The sequence below is a fragment of the Triticum aestivum genome, chromosome 6B (genome assembly GCF_018294505.1).
Source record: "Triticum aestivum cultivar Chinese Spring chromosome 6B, IWGSC CS RefSeq v2.1, whole genome shotgun sequence".
NCBI classification, from domain to species: domain Eukaryota; kingdom Viridiplantae; phylum Streptophyta; class Magnoliopsida; order Poales; family Poaceae; genus Triticum; species Triticum aestivum.
In genome coordinates, this window is record NC_057810.1 from 459,399,509 (window position 1) to 459,415,458 (window position 15,950).

Sequence of the window (15,950 nt, forward strand, 5' to 3'; positions counted from 1 at the left end):
CGAGGAGGACGACGAGCGCGTCCGCCGTTGACCGCGACCTGGTCCGGCCCAGCCTCCGCACCAGGCCCAGCTCCCCTTCGTCCGGCCCTTCATCGCCGGCCTGCTTCCCCGACCAGCCCAGCGCAGCGTAGTGCCAGGCCAGCCGGGCCAAATCCGCACCGCGCCGGCCCAGTCGTCCTCCCCGCGGTCCAGCCTCGCTCGCCTCCGGCCCAGCGCGCCTCCCCTTCGTCAGATCCGGCCTGCCGTGGCCTCTCCAGCGTACCGGGCCAAGGCCACTGGGTGAGCCGACCCCAGCGCCCCCTCCTCTATTTTTTTTCCTCATTGTTGGGCTTACCTCAGATTCGGCCCGTGTCATTATTTTTTTTCCGTTCTGCGGTTTTGCCCAATTATCCAGAGTCTGCAGTTTTACAGTTTGGACCCTAAACATCATGCATATAATATCTCACTAATTATGCATCATATGTAAAAACTTTAAATATGTAAAATGCTTAGAATCTTGTGTAGATTAATAATATGCCACTTTCATCTATGTTTAAAATGTTTAAAATGCTGTTTGCATTAATTTGCTCCTATGCCATGCTAAAATGCTTTATTTCATAGCTAAATAACCGTAACTCCAATTTTAATAAACTTTATATGTAAATGGGGTAGAATTTTTCCTAGTTTAACATGGTGGCATCATCTTGCATGTTTAACAACTCTAAAATATTGTTTAGGGCAGAACAGTACCAAACCTAATTTATGCTCATGAGGAGTTTCCGGAATTGTTGTTCGTTGCTCCCGGCCTCATTTAAACTTGACTAGATAGGTAGTTTTACTTTGCTTCACCCTCTTGCCATGTTAACCAACATTTAATATTGTTGAGTACGTAAACGAGATCAAACTAAATAACTTGTTGTGGTGTTTCGTCAATATGCAACTCGTTGCATATTGATCTCCACTTAATTTGTAGAACTGCTTGTGCACTTTTGCCATGCCATGCTTCATTAAACCGGACATGCATCATACTTGTTTGCGCTTCATGCCATGTTGATGTGTTGGTTATTTACTATGTTGTGTGCTTCTTTTCCGGTGTTTGCTTCTTCGGGTTGGTTCCGGTTACGTCGCTTTTGAGAGGACCCGTTCGACTACGTCCGTTTGTCTTCTTCATGGACTCGTTCTTCTTCCTTGCGGGATTTCAGGCAAGATGATCATACCCTCGAAATCACTACTATCTTTGTTATGCTAGTTTGCTCGATCTTTTGCCATGCCAATGCTACGATGCCTACCACTTGCTTGTCAGCCACCCAAATTGCCATGTTCAACCTCTAACCCACCATGTCCTAGCAAACCGTTGATTGGCTATGCTACCGCTTTGCTCAGCCCCTCTTATAGCGTTGTTAGTTGCAGGTGAAGATTGAAGTTTGTTCCTTGTTGGAACATGGAGATGTTGTTCCTTGTTGGAACATGTTTTACTTGTTGGGATATCACAATATATCTTACTTAATTAATGCATCTATATACTTGGTAAAGGGTCGAAGGCTCGGCCTTATGCCTGGTGTTTTGTTCCACTCTTGCCGCCCTAGTTTCCATCATATCGGTGTTATGTTCCCGGATTTTGCGTCCCTTACGCGGTTGGGCTATAATGGGAACCCCTTGACAGTTCGCCTTAAGTAAAGCTTCTCCAGCAATGCCCAACATTGGTTTTACCATTTGCCACCTAGCCTTTTCTTTTCCCTTGGGAGTCGCGCTCCTGAGGGTCATCGTTATTTTACCCCCCCCGGGCCAGTGCTCCTCTGAGTGTTGGTCCAACCTGTCAGCTGCCGGTGGCTACCAGGGGCAACTCTGGGCTGGCCTACCCGTACCTAAGACAATCTGAGTGTGCCCTGAGAAAGAGATATGTGCAGCTCCTATCGGGATTTGTCGGCACATTCGGGCGGTGTTGCTGGTTTAGTTTTACCCTGTCGAAATGTCTTGTTGTACCGGGATACCGAGTCTGATCGGAATGTCTCGGGTGGAGGTCTATTCCTTCGTTGACCGTGAGAGCTTGTGATGGCCTAAGTTGGGACACCCCTGCAGGGATTTGAACTTTCGAAAGCCGTGCCCGCGGTTATGGGCAGATGGGAATTTGTTAACGTCCGGTTGTAGAAAACCCGAAGTTGACCTTAATTAAAATACATCAACCGTGTGTGTAACCGTGATGGTCTCTTTCCGGCGGAGTCCGGGAAGTGAACACGGTGTTGGAGTTATGCTTGACGTAGGTAGTCCAGGATCACTTCTTGATCATACCTTTATCGACCGTGCTTTGCCTTCTCTTCTCGCTCTCATTTGCGTATGTTAGCCACCATATATGCTAGTCGCTTGCTGCAGCTCCACCTCATTACTCCATCCTTCCTATAAGCTTAAATAGTCTTGATCTCGCAGGTGCGAGATTGCTGAGTCCCCGTGGCTCACAGATACTTCAAAAACCAGTTTGCAGGTGCCTATATTACCGAGCAGGAGACGCAACCAAGCTCAAGGAGGAGCTCGATGAAGATCTTGCCCTTTGTGTTGTTTCGTTTTAGTTGATCAGTAGTGGAGCCCAGTTGGGGTCGATCGGGGACCTTTGTCGCATTTGGGGTTCTTCTTTTATTTTGGTTCCGTAGACGGACCTTGATTGTATCTGGATGACGTAATGCTTTATTCATGTAATTGTGTGAAGTGGCGATTGTAAGCCAACTATGTATCTCTTTCCCTTATGTATTACATGGGTTGTGTGAAGATTACCTCAGTTGCGACATTGCTTTCAATGCGGTTATGCCTCTAAGTCGTGCTTCGACACGTGGGAGATATAGCCGCATCGAGGGCGTTTCAGGTTAAGCCGCATTCTGGGCCTATCATGGTTGTGCCCCTCCCCCTATGCCCATGGTATCTTCAGAGCGTAATGATGTACGCGAAGGACCCGTCTTGAAATTTTGTAGGGCTGGGGTTGGGGCCGCATTGCTATGCATGCTTGGAACGTGCCATGTGGTCTTGTTGTAGGTTACTCCGGGCGCGTTTAGCCGTGTCCGGTCGCTTAACGGCCGGACTCGAGAATTGCCTTAAGAGGCTGCACTGTACTTCTGCCACGAGAGCCGCTGTATGTTCCTCCGTTCGGAGAGAGCGTTCTGTGTTTCCATTGACCGTGATGACTCCTCGAGGGCCTGGCATCTTGAGATTAAGGTATGCGTAGTGCGGTACCGCATTGAACTTTGCAAACGCGGTGCGTCCGAGCAGAGCATGATAGCCGCTACGGAACGGAACTATGTCGAAGATTAACTCTTCGCTTTGGAAGTTATTCGGGGATCCGAATACCACTTCTAGTGTAACTGAGCCTATACAATTGGTCTCTACATCTGGTATGACGCCTTTAAAGGTCGTCTTTGTAGGTTTAATCCTTGAGGGGTCTATGCCCATTTTGCGCACTTTATCCTGATAAAGCATGTTCAGGCTGCTGCCGCCATCCATCAGGACTCTGGTGAGGTGAAATCCATCAACAATTGGGTCTAAAACCAATGCGGCGAATCCGCCATGGCGGATGCTGGTGGGGTGGTCCCTTCGGTCAAAAGTGATTGGGTAGGAGGACCATGGATTGAACTTCGGGGAAACTGGCTCCATCGCGTATACATCCCTGAGTGCATGCTTTCGCTCCCTTTTGGGTATGTGGGTTGCGTATATCATGTTCACCGTCCGCACTTGTGGGGGGAAACCCTTCTGTCCTCTATTGTTCGGCGGTCGGGTCTCTTCCTCGTCGTCGCTATGCAGCCCCTTGTCGTTGTTTTCGGCAATTAACTTGCCTGCCTTCTTGAATACCCAACAGTCCCTGTTGGTGTGGTTAGCTGGCTTTTCGGGGGTGCCGTGTATCTGGCACGAGCTGTCGAGTATTCGGTCCAAATTGGACGGACCCGGAGTAGTTCTTTTGAATGGCTTTTTCCGTTGACCGGGTTTAGAGCCTCTGAATCCGGCATTGACTGTCGTATCCTCACTATTGTCGTCGTTAATGCGGTGTTTGTTTTTGTTGCAACGCGGCCTGCCAGTGCGGTCCTTGATATCCGGACTGCCAGAATTTTTACTGAGGTTGTTGCTGCGTGCTAGCCAGCTGTCCTCACCCGCGCAAAAGCGGGTCATGAGTGATGTGAGGGCTGCCATGGATTTCGGCTTTTCCTGTCCCAGGTGCCGGGCAAGCCACTCATCGCGGATGTTATGTTTGAAAGCCGCGAGGGCCTCCGCATCCGGACAATCAACGATTTGATTTTTCTTGGTTAAGAACCGTGTTCGGAATTGTATGGCCGATTCGTCTGGCTGCTGAATTATATGGCTTAGGTCGTCAGCGTCTGGTGGTCGCACGTACGTGCCTTGGAAGTTATCGAGGAATGCGGCTTCCAGGTCTTCCCAGCTCCCAATTGACTCTGCTGGCAAGCTGTTAAGCCAATGCCGGGCTGGTCCTTTAAGCTTGAGTGGGAGATATTTGATGGCATGGAGATCATCACCGCGGGCCATGGGGATATGAAGGAGATAGTCCTCGATCCAAACCGCGGGGTCTGTTGTGCCATCATAAGATTCAATGTTCACGGGTTTAAACCCTTCAGGGATTTGATGATCCATTACTTCATCTGCGAAGCATAGTGGGTGTGCGGCGCCTCTGTATTGGGCGATATCGCGACGGAGTTCAAAAGAGCTTTGTATATTTTGTTCGGCCCAGCCGGACTTACTGTGTCTGGCGCGATGGTTGTCGTCGTGTATCATGGGGCGCCCACGCGATCCATAGATCGATCTTGACTGTCTTGCCTTATCCTCCAATGTATCTCGCAAGTCCGGAGCATTCCCCTGTGGCCTTGTGCTTTTCGAGCGATGCTGGGGTACGGTTCTGGTGGAGGGCCTAGAGGTCTCTCTGTCGCGACCACGAGGTGGTCGGTCAGCCGTATTGTCTGCTGGTGATGCAGGTTCATATGCCTCCTCCTCTAATTAGGGGAGCAGCTTGCATTTAGAGTAGCTTTTGGAGGGGCGGCCGAGCTCATGCTATTCAGCCGCAAAGACTTCAGTCCATCTGTCGGCTAGCAGATCTTGATCAGCTCTAAGCTGCTGCTGCTTTTTCTTGAGGCTGTTTGTCGTGGCCATAAGCCTGCGTTTAAAACGCTCTTGTTCGACGGGATCCTCAGGCACGACGAATTCATCGACGTCGAGGCTTGCCTCGTCTCCGGAGGGAGGCATGTAATCCTCTACTTCTTCGTCTGCTGCTTTCTCATGAGGGCTGGCATCTCCGCCCTCCTACGCGGAATCTTGCTGGAGGGGGTTGTCTTCAGCACTTTCCGGGGTGTTATTGTCTCTGGTGCCGGAATCTCCATTCTTGTTGTGGCGGGATTTAGAGCGGCGCCGCTGACGCCGACGCTTGGGCTGTTTCTTGGAGGGGTCATCCTCCGCTGTTCCTTCGCCATTCCCATCCTTTGGGATATCCACCATGTATATGTCATATGATGAGGTGGCTTTCCAGTGCCCAGTAGGTGCTGGTTCTTGGTTGTCTCCGGCATCGTCGTCCATACCGTCGATGTCTTCGGAGTCGAAGTCTAGCATGTCGGTTAGATCGTCGACAGTGGCTACTAAGTGGGTGGTGGGTGGGCTTTAAATTTCTTCGTCGTCCGCATCCCAACCATCCTGACCTCAGTCCGGCCAGGGATCTCCTGATAATGAGAGATACTTTAGTGAACTCAAGATGTCGCCGAAAGGTGAGTGTTGAAAGATGTCCGCAGCGGTGAACTCCATGACCGGCGCCCAATCGGATTCGATTGGAGGAGGCAGGGGAGGTTCGTAGTTCAGCGAGGAGTCTGGCACCTCGGAGTCACGAGCTTCATGAGGGACAAGGTCAGTGTTCGGCTCTATCGCCGTAGGGGTTGCAGCCCCCGAGGCGGTGTCTAGCCACCCGTCCTCGATCTGTACAGCCGGCTCCGAATTGAAGATCGGAGCGGACTCGTGTGCGGCCTCCAGGTTACTGTCCGGCTGCAGAGCTAAGTCATGCCCGTCGTGACAGTGCGGCGTGCTCGGCTGTGGCTCGAATCCATCAAAGATCAAGTCCCCGCGGATGTCAGCCGTGAAGTTCAAACTTCCAAATCTGACCTGACGGCCAGGGGCGTAGCTTTCGATCTGCTCCAGATGGCCAAGCGAATTGGCCCGCAGTGCAAAGCCGCCGAATACGAAGATCTGTCCGGGGAGGAAGGTCTCACCCTGGACTGTGTCGTTGTTGATGATCGAAGAAGCCATCGAGCCTATCGGTGACGACACAAAGGAACTCTCAATGAAAGCACCCATGTCGGTGTCAAAACCGGTGGATCTCGGGTAGGGGGTCCCGAACTGTGCGTCTAGGCGGATGGTAACAGGAGACAAGGGACACGATGTTTTACCCAGGTTCGGGCCCTCTTGATGGAGGTAAAACCCTACATCCTGTTTGATTGATATTGATGATGTGGGTATTACAAGAGTAGATCTACCACGAGATCAAGGAGGCTAAACCCTAGAAGCTAGCCTATGGTATGATTGTTGTTCGTCCTACGGACTAAAGCCATCGGGTTTATATAGACACCGGAGAGGGCTAGGGTTACACAGAGTCGGTTACAATGGTAGGAGATCTACATATCCGTATCGCCAAGCTTGCCTTCCACGCCAAGGAAAGTCCCATCCGGACACGGGATGAAGTCTTCAATCTTGTATCGTCATAGTCTTGGAGTCCGGCCGATGATGATAGTCCGGCTATCCGGACACCCCCTAGTCCAGGACTCCCTCAATGGCGTTATGAAAGGCGCTTGCCTCGTGGCCGATGAATGTACCAAGGACATAATTTTAGAATGAATTCACTTCTGTCATGTTTGTAATTTAAGGACGAAGTTACTTGCGCTATGTAGCACTTTTGTTATTTAAAATATTACCTTCTATGCGGCTGTTTATAAAATTCTGAAAGTAGGCCAGTCGTCGACTTCCTCCCCCATGTAACTAGTACTAGAGTGTTCGTGGAAAACTCGGACACTCTTTATCCAAATGTTTGGTCCCTTAAGGAGGTGTCCGGCGCAGCGAACAAGGCAATCGGACTATGCGGCTTTATAACCTTCACTTAGCCATAGAAGTCTACATATTTAAATTTCGGCGAAGCCCCTAGAATCCGGAAGACTGAATTGGGGCGCTATATACGCCTAATTCGGACGAAGCCGAATTATCGCCTAAAGTGGAAAAATCTTTAAAGATTTTAAGACCTCTCGAACAGCGACCAGCTCTCATCACATCATGCCGGTCAGTTTTCGGCTTTCTCTACTAAGGTGCTCGTGCGGAAGAACCGGGGCACAATCGCAGTAGTTCTCCCTGCGCTACCTTAGCCTATATAACGGAATGTAAGGCAGCAAAACAAGGGAGCCGGGCTATCCCAACTGTATACCCAAGACATGATTCGGAGCTAATGCATATAATGCTGTAAGTTCGGGGTGCCGCACTGTTGAAAGTGTTCGGACTTGTCTTGCCGTATTATGGGGCGCCATAAGAAGCCCCTGGCAAACTGAACGTACCAAGGTGTACGGATGCAATATCAAATAGACATTTGTATGAAAAAATGCTCAAATAAGAATAATAAGCTGACGCTATATATGATCTCCCATTGATGAATAATACGTTTAAGCGTATGTTTACAATGAATGCATTAAGCGAAGATAAATAGGATTATTTGACATACCCTATCCAGGGGCAGGCTACGTACAGATAGATAAAGCAGGTATAATGATCGTAAATAGATTCCATCTGGGTATTTCCTTCTGTGTGCAAAGCATGTTGCCTCCTTGGTTTTCTCTCCTATGTAAGTCCGACAATCCGTCTCCTTTGGAGAGGCTGCACTAAAGCAATGTCCTGAAAGATGAAAGGAAAGGTTACGAAGGAATATGGCGGTGATACCGCACTGTTGACTGAGCCACTGCTGTGCCTCCGCCTGTGCCCATGGTATTTTAAGTGCGTAATTGTGTACGCGTGGCAGGAATGCTTCTTTGATGGGATTTGAGCGGAGGCCGAACTACTAGTCGTGCTCTTGGCGTGCCTGGTGATCCTGTTGCAGGGTGCTCCGACCTTGCTTAACGGTGCTTGAGGTTGTCGTCGCCAGATTGGTGGTTTGCCGGAGGAGGCCGCATTGTACTTCTGCCGCAAGGGCTGCAATATGCTCTTTTGTACGGAGAGAGCGGTCCATATTTCCGTTGACTGTTATGACCCCGTGCGGGTCTGGCATCTTGAGCTTGAGGTATGCATAGTGTGGTACTGCATTGAATCTAGCGAATGCGGTTCGTCCGAGCAGTGTGTGGTAACCACTACGGAAAGGGACGATATCGAAGATTAACTCTTTGCTTTGGAAGTTATCCGGAGATCCGAAGACCACTTCCAATGTTATAGAGCCCGTACAACGGGCCTCTACTCCAGGAATTACACCTTTAAAGTTGGTTTTGGTGGGCTTAATCCTTGAAGGATCGATGCCCATTTTGCGCACTGTGTCCTGGAAAGGCAGGTTTGGGCTGCTGCCGCCGTGCATAAGGACTCGTGCTGAGGTGGAATCCATTGATGATTGAGTCTAAGACCAATGCGGCCGAGCCGCCGTGACAGATGCTAGTAGGATGATCCCTACGATCAAAGGTGATCGGACAAGCTGACCATGGGTTGAATTTGGGGATGACTGGCTCCATCGCATAGACGTCCCGTAGTGCTCACTTCCGTTCCCGCTTGGGGATGTGAGTGGCGTAGATCATGTTGACCGTTTTCACCTGGGGGGAAATTTCTTCTGTCCCACGGTGTTCCAGCCCCTTGTCCTTGTTTTCGGTGTTTATTTTACCGACCTGTTTAAATACCCAGCAGTCTCTATTGGTGTGGTTGGCTGGCTTGTCCGGGGTGCCATGAATTTGGCACGAGCGCTCCAGTATACAGTCTAGACTGGATAGTCCCTGATTGTTTCTTTTGAACGGCTTCTTCCGCTGACCGGATTTGGATCCACTAAATCCGTCATTGACCGCCGTGTCTTCGGTGTTGTCGTCGTTGTTCCGTCGCTTGTGTCTGTTGCGCCGTAGCTTGCCATTATTGTCACAGACATCTGAAGTGCCAGAATGTGGCGTAGTGCTGCTACGAGCCAACCAGCTGTCCTCGCCCGCGCAAAAGTGGGTCATTCGTGTCGTGAGAGCTGCCATGGACTTGGGTTTCTCCTGGCCGAGGTGTCGGGCGAGCCACTCGTCATGGATATTATGCTTGAAGGCCGCCAGGGCTTCGGTGTCCGGACAGTCAACTATTTAGTTCTTTTTAGTTAGGAACCGAGTCTAGAACTGGCTGATTCTCCGGGTTGTTGAGTAATGTGGCTCAAGTCATCGGCATCCAGAGGTCGCACATATGTGCCTTGGAAGTTGTCACGGAATGCGTCTTCCAGGTTTTCCCAACTGCCAATGGAATTTGCTGGCAGGCTGTTAAGACAGTGCCGGGCGGGTCCTTTGAGCTTAAGGGGAAGATACTTGATGGCATGTAGATCATCTCCACGGGCCATGTGGATGTGGAGAAGAAAGTCTTCAATCCATACCGCGGGGTCTGTTGTGCCATCGTATGATTCGATGTTTACGGGTTTGAACCCTTCTGGGAATTGATGATCCATCACTTCATCAGTGAAGTAGAGGGGGTGTGCGGCGCCTCTGTGCCGGGCTATGTCGCGACGCAGTCTGGCTGCGTCTGACTGGTTATGTTTGGCCCGGCCGGATTTTCTATTAGTGTATCCGGTATGACAGTCATCGTCATGTGTTGCGGCGCGCCCCCGTGATCCGTAGATCGATCTTGGTTGTCCTGCGGTGTTATCCAGCCTATCGCGCAGGTCCTGAGTATTGCCCCGGGCCGTAGTAAACTGGCGCAGGGGTGCAGGTTGGTATTCGGGCTGACATGCCGTTTTATCTCGACCTCGAGGCGGCCGGTCAGCCGTGTGGCGCTCGAGTCCATATTCCTCGGCTGCCAGGACTTCTGTCCATCTATCTGTGAGCAGGTCTTGATCAGCTTGGAGCTGCTACTGCTTCATCTTCAGGCTTCTCGCAGTGGCAATAAGCCGACGCTTGAAGCGCTCCTGCTCCACGGGGTCCTCGGGCATGCCAAACTCGTCGTCACCGAGGCTAATCTCGTCTTCGGAGGGGGGCATGTAGTTGTCATCCTTCGGATACCCGTCCGTCGCCTGTTCATCTGGGCTTTCCTGCCCGTCTTCCTGCTCGGCCCGCTTGAAGGCGGGCTGATCGGGGTTGTATTCATCGTCGGCACTGTCCGGATTGTTTTTGTCTCTGGCGCTGGTATTGCCTTGGCGGGGCTTGGAGCGATGCTGGCGACGCCCATGCTTTGCTTTCTTCTTGGAGGGGTTATCCTCCGTTGCCTCATTGCCATTGGTTTCTTTCGGAGTGTCCACCATATATATATATCGTATGAAGAGGTGGCTGTCCACCGCCCTGTGAGCGGTGGCTCCTGTACGTCTCCTGCATCGTCATCCATACCGTCGGAGTCGAAGTCAAGCACGTCGGTTAAATCATCGAATGTGGCAATGAAGTGGGTGGTGGGTGGGCAGCGAATTCCTTCGTCACGTGCTTCCCACTCAAGCCGGACATAGTTCGGCCCAGAGCCTCCTGACAAAGAGAGAGACATTAATGAGTTCAGCATGTCGCCAAAGGGCGAGTGTTGAAAGATGTCCGCAGCGGTAAACTCCATTACTGGAGCCCAACCTAGCTCGGCTGGCTCGGGGGTGCGCGGAACGGAACCGACAAGCGGATACGAGTCCGGGGGTCCGGGGTTACAGGCCTCCACTGAGGTGAGACTTGTGTTCGGCTCCTCCGCCGATGAGTATGCAGCCTGCGGGGCGGGGTCCACCACTCCGTCCTTAGTCAACGCAACCTGCTCCGGATTTAGATCTGATGCTGCTGCAGGGGCGATATCCCGAGCATTGTCCGACAACAGGTCTAGTCCGTGCTCGTCGTGACTGTCTAGCGCTCCTGGCACAGGCCCGAATCCGTCGAAGATCAAGTCCCCGCGAATATCGGCCGTGTAGTTCAAGTTTTCGAACCTGACCTGGTGGCTAGGGGCGTAGCTGTCGATCAGCTCCAGATGACCAAGCGAATTGGCCCGCAGCGCGAAGCCGCCGAACACAAAGATCTGTCCCGGGAGAAAAGTCTCGCCCGGGACCGTGTTGTTGGCGATTGAAGACGCCATCAAGCCTCAAAGCGTCGACATAGAGGAACTCTCAATGAAAGCACCAATGTCGGTGTCAAAACCGGCGGATCTCGGGTAGGGGGTCCCGATCTGTGCGTCTTAGGCTGATGGTAACAGGAAGCAAGGGACACAATGTTTACCCAGGTTCGGGTCCTCTCGATGGAGGTAAAACCCTACTTCCTGCTTGATTAATATTGAAGATATGAGTAGTACAAGAGTAGATCTACCACGAGATCATAGAGTCTAAACCCTAAGAGCTAGCCTATGATGGTATGATTGTAATTGTGATCGGCCTTCTAAGGACCATCCTCACCGGTTTATATAGACACTAGAGAGGGCTAGGGTTTACATGGAGTCGGTTACAAGGAAGGAAATATAATATCAGGATCGCCAAGCTTGTCTCCCATGCAAAGGAGAGTCCCATCCGGATACAGGCCGAAGTCTTGAGTCTTGTATCTTCACGCTTCAATAGTCCGGATGATGTATATAGTCCAGCTGTCCGGATACCCCCTAATCCAGGACTCCCTCAGCGGGTCCATCAAGCTGATGCACCGCAAAATGCACTCTCTCCGCATCCGTACATCATGCAGTGGTGAGCTCCCTTCCAATCTTGCGGAGCCAATCATCTGCAACAATCGGCTCGGTGCTACTAAAGAACACCGACGGATTTTTGCCTTAGGAAACGGGCTAAATGATCAACAGGTGGTGGTGGTGGGTTATTATTGTTGTTGCCTTGGTTCTGATTCTGAACTAACAGCTGCATCAGGGTATTCTGCTACTGGATCAACTCAGTGAGCTCAGGTGGGAAGGAAAATCCATTGTCACATCTCGAAGGCATCTGATGGGTTTAGAAAAGGTGAGAAAACAGAATAGAATGAGGTCTGAACAAAAAAAACTACCCATATGCTCATGAGGGAAACACACTCATATCACACTAATCAATTCAAACAAGGGCATACAATTGGTCTAACTATCATTATAAAAGTGCTCGGACTATTACTATATACATGGGGGAATACTACTACTGATATGGTGGTCAACTAGAAGTTTTGATCGGTGGAAGACTCCATGATATCCTCTCCAGCTTCATCAACATAGTCATCATCGCTATCATCGGGGTCAGAATTGGTGTCATCGATGATGATGTAGTCCTCTGAACGAATATCCTTGGAATGGTCGTCATCTCCTCCTGGCGTGGGGTCTCCCATGAATAGTCCTAGATTCATCCTCAGGTCATCATTCTTCTCCACTAGTATCATCATTTCCTCCTCATATCCGTCACGGGTAGACTTGAGTTCCTCCTCTAGCTCCGTGATCCTGGTCATTGCCTTCTTCAGGTCTATCATGCTTGCACACATCTGGTTCTCCTGGCGACGAATGTGTTGGTTTAACTCCTGGATGAAAGCTGCAATGGACTTGTCCCTCCTGGTGCTGATCATCTCCCATTGCTCATCTCGGCGCCCGCATATCTGGTAGATAGTATCCTTAAGATCTTTGGGATAAACTTCTCCAATGTGTCCCATGGCGATGTGGGCTGACATGCTCTTTCCTAAACTCCAGGTTGGTACATCAAAGGAAATCTCTATGGGCTCAATAACTAGCATGAACGTCCTTCCTGGGACTTGAACTCGAATCATCCAACGCTTCTCTTCTGGTAAAGTAGGGATGTAGGTCCCGGTGAAGCTTGGTATTCCGATGTTCAGGTACCTAATACCTTCCTTCAAGTGTCGTCCAAAAGGAGTGTCTTCATCCGGTTGTGTAAACTTGTTCCTTAAGTCTGCCATCCTATAGAGTGGAAAAGGGAGAGGAGCCAGAAATGAGTAGGGAGAAGTGACCTATGGTTTAACTTAGTGGTCGTGTCCTACTGTCAGCATGTGCTCTGATACCATCTTGTCGCAACAAGACCTCAAACGATTAAGTCTCTATGCATCCGTGTCATCCCTGTATCGGTAAGGCTAACATGCACAATACTCGAGGATTTATACCAAAGTCTCAATCACACACTATTACATCGAAATGTCTCAAAAGAGAACTTATTACAATAATATGGCTGAAGGCCATCTAAATAAGATAACAGTGGAAGGCTTGGAAGATAAAGTGAGCCCGTCAAGTCCAACGGCATAGCTGAGTGAACGACAACGACCTATGGCACCTTACTCGTCGTCTGAAAAGTATGCAACATGATATGTTGCAGCCCGAAACGCGTCAGCACATGGAATATGCTAGCAATGTAACACCAAAGAGTAATGAACAGAATAAATGCTATCACTACATATGCATATATGGCTGGTGAAAGCTCTATGGTTAAAGTTTTGCATAAAGCCAATTTTTTCCTACAACAAAGGAATAAATTTTATTTAACTATCATGGTGGTTGTTAAACATTGGGAAGGTTCCTCCAACTCAATCCTAATTAAGCAATATAAATTAACCCAACAAATTAATTTAGAGTGATGAGATCAACATGATAATCCAAGAACTAGATACTCAAGATGTCCATAATCGGGGACACGTCTAACCATGATTAGTTTGTACACTCTGCAGAGGTTTGCGCACTTTCCCCCACAAGACTCGATCTCCTCCGTTGGATTTCTCACACTACATGGTGTTTGAGAAACAGATGACCAAGACACAGTCTTTCAGAAACACTAACTCTTTACTCTGGATGGACAGTTACACCTACTCTCCCCTACATCTGCTAGCCCTTCACTAAAAGAGGCCATGCAACCTACTCAACAATGCTAGAGCCCATAATAGCTTGTGGCTGCACACGGAAGTTTCTAGCATGAATAATCTTATGATCCCTTTGAGCTTGGGTGGCAAACCATAGGATGATCACACGGGTACTCCGGGATATCCTAGGACAACACTCGATTCTCCAGGTGCCCGCAAGCAATCCACCTAGATGTGTATTTAAGTAGCCACCTTAAGTTAACCATTAATTAACAATTCTAACATCTGTCAAGGATACACTCACCCAATCCACGTCTACTAGCATAGCATAGCAATCCTGAGCATAACGTAGAAGTAACTCCCAAAGGTTTGATAATAAAAGGCAATAGGTTCTACCTCATCATCTACTTCCCAAACCCACACGTTAATAAAAACCTAACAATGCAATGTTTCAGGATTGAAACTAATGCATAAAATCCGGGTAATTAAGGGATATGATCAAAGTGCTACTTGCCTTGCTGATGATCTACAAAACCTAGAGACTCGTAGTAGCACGCTTCGCACTCCGGGAACTCTATCGCAAACAAACAATAGCATACATAAGGACTCAAGCAAGAAACACAGGTAAAACTCAAATAAGAAGATCCAACCAGAAAGTACAACTGAAGAACTCCGGTTTGCAAAAAGAATCAACACAAACGGAGCAACGAAACTCGAGATATGAACGAAACAAGAAACATTTACTAATCTGGACTAAAGTCAATTTTTTTACAGTACCAAAATCATGTTCAAGTTGGTTAACCAAAAAGATGGCTTCGAGACGAAGATTTAGGCGCTGGTTTCATCTAATTTGGATTAACAAGCAAAAAGTTACACTAGATCGAAAATCAAGGCACGGATCGCGATCGAAAATAACCGCACATAAACCCTGGAAAACTAAAACGAGACGAACAAACTAACGAATGAACGTTTGCTGTCTGAGCCTAACTGACGACAACGTTCATTAAAACAAACGAACGAATGAACGTCCGCTAAATAACTAAATCGAAAAAACCGAACCGATCTATTTGAAAAAAAACAGATCTAGGGTTTCTAAAAAAGACGACGGATTTTTGACTAAACCGAAAATAGATGAAACGACGGCAGTGGCGGTTACCTCCGGCGATATCGGCGGGGCTCCGGTGGGCTCCGGCTGCGGCAGCGAGGAGCGACAGCGGTGGCGCGGGGCAACGGTAGCGCGGGCGGGGACGCGCGGGTGGCAGCGACGGCGGCGGTGGCTGCGGGTGCAGGGCGACGGTGGCCGGTGGAGGGGGCGGCGGGGCGGCCCGGGCTTTATAGTGGGTCGGGGGGTCCAACTAGCGGGAGGGGGCAACCCCGGGTGGCGGCGGCGGCAGCAGACCGGACTCCGGCGGGAGTCCGGCTCGGGCATGCTCACGTGAAGGCGGCGGCGCAGTGAGCCGGCTGGGCTCCGGCCCAGTCGGTCCGGGAAGGATTTTGTTAAAATAAATTCCACTGAAACAGAAAAATCCTAATAAATATTAAAAAATTCTTAAAATGCCAAAAACAATTTTCACCGTCTAAATATAATATTTAGAACAAAGTGGACATTTTTCTCGCCTAAGAATGCAATTTTGGAAACATGCTTCTTTTTTCTAACTCAAATAAAATAGCAATAAAAGTCCAAATAAAATCTTGAATTGATTTTAACATTTTTCCTCCAATATTTCTTTTATTTTGGAGAAGTCATTTTATCCCCTCTCTTTTATTTTATTGGAAATGTTTTTGGAGAGGAAGAATAATTAAAACCAAGATGATCCTCTTTTCAAATTTGAGAAAAATCAAATATGGAAATAAACGAAATCCCCAACTCTCTCTGTGGGTCCTTGAGTTGCTTAGAATTTCTAGGATCAACCAAAATGCAATTAAAATATGATATGCGTATGATGACCTATGTATAACATTCTAAATTGAAAATTTGGGATCTTACAGCACCACTCAGTCGCTGACATCAAGACGGCTTCGACTGATACCACGACGTCGAGTGCCGATAACTGTTCC